Raw genomic sequence first — 3,130 nt, 5'->3', positions numbered from 1 at the left:
AATTTCAGCGTTATGGATGTGATATTTGCAGTCAAAACTTGAAATATAAATTCTCAGAAAATGCATTTAATACCAATATATTGAAATGTCTGTTTATATATCCATACTCCCTTAATAATGATTCCAGACATTAGAAAAATATCAGTCTACACATGCGTTTTATAATTAATATGAGGGTAATACACATGCAACTTCATAAGAACGTGACACAAAAAAATCTTTAACTTTTAGGTGGCAAAATATTTTTTTGTAATTCTATGAATTGCACTGCGCAAACCAAAAAGTAATACTACCCACCAGATGAAGAAGGGTTGTCTCTCCACAGAACATAAAATATTTTCTTTTCTTTTTCATGTTCGCATTTATGAGGAAAAAACAATGTTACGGACGTGACAGGTCTCCGTTACAGACGTGACCGCTCTGAAAGTGGCACTAAAATACTGCTTTAAAACTTTCACAGAGACCTCAAACAGGCATTTAAAACACTTTAAGGATTGGCATATCAAGCAAAATAATATTCGATGATTGTTCGAAAATCGTACCTCTCCCCCCACATGCTCACCGGTAAGACGGCGTTCGCTCAAATCCCGCTCCGACATTAAATTTCTCTGTACTGTTGGCTAATAGGCCTACGTGTTGTAGCCTAGTCATTAAAGAGAACGATTTAGTTTCATATTTATGTTTAAATAAAATCCTTTTTTTTTTTTTTCATCTATGTTGATTATATGAAAAGTGAAAAGCATGAGTAAGATCATAAGATGCGAAATATACCGGGAGACAAATGGAGTGGGCAGACATGATTTTTTTTGACCACTTCATTAAGTTTATTTTTGTAGAAAACCTTTCTTTAAAGTGAATTTCGTTTTGTATTAATTGTATCTTAATTTTAATCAATGTTTCATCAACCAATTGCCTGGATTTAATAAATAAGTAAATATAGCAGGTAATATAATCAGGACACGGAGGCGCCGGCGCGTGAACTGGAGCTCGTCTCTTAAATGAACCGAAACTCAGCGTATAAGCTACTTGCCTCACAGACCTGAGAAATATATCTATAGAAAGCTTAAAATGTCTACTTTTAAACAGAACAATTCAAAACGAAAGAAAACAGACTGCTCTATGCTTACGTAATCCGTATGTAATGTGCATTTCTCTCTGGCACGTTCACTACTGAGAAGATCGTGAGTCAGCATTGTCAATTTCATCTTTGCAGCCGACACTGACACAGAAAACACTTGTTTATTAATAAACAATTGAAATGTCTCCTTGCTATATGTGACATATTCATAATCATTACTTTTGCTGGTTCTTTGTGACAGCTTTTAGGTGCTTTATTGGCAGCGCCACCCTTACGTTACGTGAACAGCGTCACCATCGCTCAATAGTTAATATTGTTCTTTGGTGTTCAGTTTATACAGTTTTTTCAAATGTTATTTAATAAAAATATCTTCTTTTTTTCTCAAAATCTCTTTTTTTTTCTCTCCTCCAACCAAAAGAACCGAGGTTTGTATCGAATCGTGGGTCAAAAATCGTGATACGAACCGAATCGTGGGTTTGGTGTATCGTTACAGCCCTAGTAAACACAGTTGATAGACAAAGTTGATCACAGCCTATGTCATACTTATTTTTTTTTTTTTTTACATTTACAACTCACATCTGACTTCTACTTGTTTAGGCACATCACAGGTCCTGGCTAAAAAAAAAGCTGTTAGAGCTTCCCGAATGTGATTCGGACCCAGTACACTGTGGTTGTCCATAACATCAGGAGTGTCAGAAGTGTAGCCAAAATGGGTGTGCCACTCATTTTCAAACAAGTCTCCTTGCATCTCAGAAATGTTGTGAAGAACACAGCAAGCAGTCACAATGTTTGCAACGTTCTCCAGATGTACATCAAGTCGCTTTCTAATTCACCTCCACCTTCCTTTTAGCCTGCCAAACACACACTCAACAGACACTCGTGCCTTGCTGAGCCTCTGGTTGAAGTACTTCTGTGCCCTTGTTAGGTTTCCATTGTCATGGTAAGGCTTAATGAGCCAACTCAACAAAGGGTAAGCAGGATCACCCAGTAACAACAGTAAGGGGATAGCTGTTCCTAATATGTTTTTTGTCACCTTAAAAATATAAAAAGAAAAAAGACAGGCTACTGTTAGAATAAATTACAACTGTGCAGCTTTTGCTGACTATGGTATATAATTGAATTCCAAAATACTGAGTAAAATGCATAAGACTTACAGCTGGGAAAAGCTCTCCACGTTCTGTGAGATCAAATATCACAGCGCGTCATGTACACTGCCCGGCCATCCAATGTTTATGTTTGTGAAACTGAAAGTAGGAAGTGAACTCGCCTTCATTTATATAGCACTTTATACAATACAGATTGTTTCAAAGCAGCTTTACAGTGATGCACAGTAATGGTTATAAAGATCATTATAAAATAATGATAAATAATGCATTAATTCTGCTGCAAATCAGCTCTAAAAAGACAATGTTGTCATTCGGCTCAATTCGGTTCAGAGGGGTATTCCAGAAAGCTTGGTTAACTTACCATTTGGTAAATCATAACCTCTGGGTTGATTTACCCCAAACCCGCATACCATGAGTATGTCGGTTCCAAAACACCTGAGAAGAGTTAGTTTAATCAACCTCCTACTGGTTACTGAGTTAATGCGCGTGCATAAAGGCGTTTTCAATGGCTCGCCGATTTCACGAGTCAAAATGGAAAATGACAACGGAAAAAAGAGAGCGGCATACTTTACTGAGGCGGAGTTGGAGGTTTTAATGCACGCATACAAAGAATTCAAGCCAATAATAATGAAAAAAAGCAATATGGCTGCATGGGCTAAATAAAGAAAGTTGGCTTGGCAAAAAATAACGGACAGAGTAAATGCGTGAGTGTATGAAATTGCACATTTGATATTGCCTCCCCTTTTATTATAGTGCACAATAATTAAACACCCCTTCCGCATCCTTTTGACTGTTAAATCACTACGAAAGCATTTACTTTTCCTGCCATTCATTTCTTTAGATTAAAATACCAGTGTATATTGACTAGGAATATATGGTTTCTTATTTAATAAGGTGTAATCCTTCTGGAGCCAGAAGAACTTTGAGCCAAGTCAAAATGAAACAC

General features: G+C 36.7%; 1 long non-coding RNA gene across 1 annotated transcript; it reads right to left on the bottom strand.

The window, feature by feature from the left end:
- Nucleotides 1-353: 353 nt before the first annotated feature.
- Nucleotides 354-2,694, bottom strand: LOC311292670. The gene is made up of 3 exons (XR_014627774.1): nt 2,546-2,694; nt 2,233-2,322; nt 354-2,111 (listed from the first exon to the last, which is right to left on the bottom strand). It is a non-coding gene; the product is annotated as an uncharacterized lncRNA (long non-coding RNA).
- Between the last annotated feature and the right edge of the window lie 436 nt (nt 2,695-3,130).

Source organism: Rutilus rutilus (assembly GCF_951802725.1).
Source record: "Rutilus rutilus genome assembly, chromosome: 6".
NCBI lineage: Eukaryota > Metazoa > Chordata > Actinopteri > Cypriniformes > Leuciscidae > Rutilus > Rutilus rutilus.
This window is presented reverse-complemented; position numbering and strand designations above follow the sequence as displayed.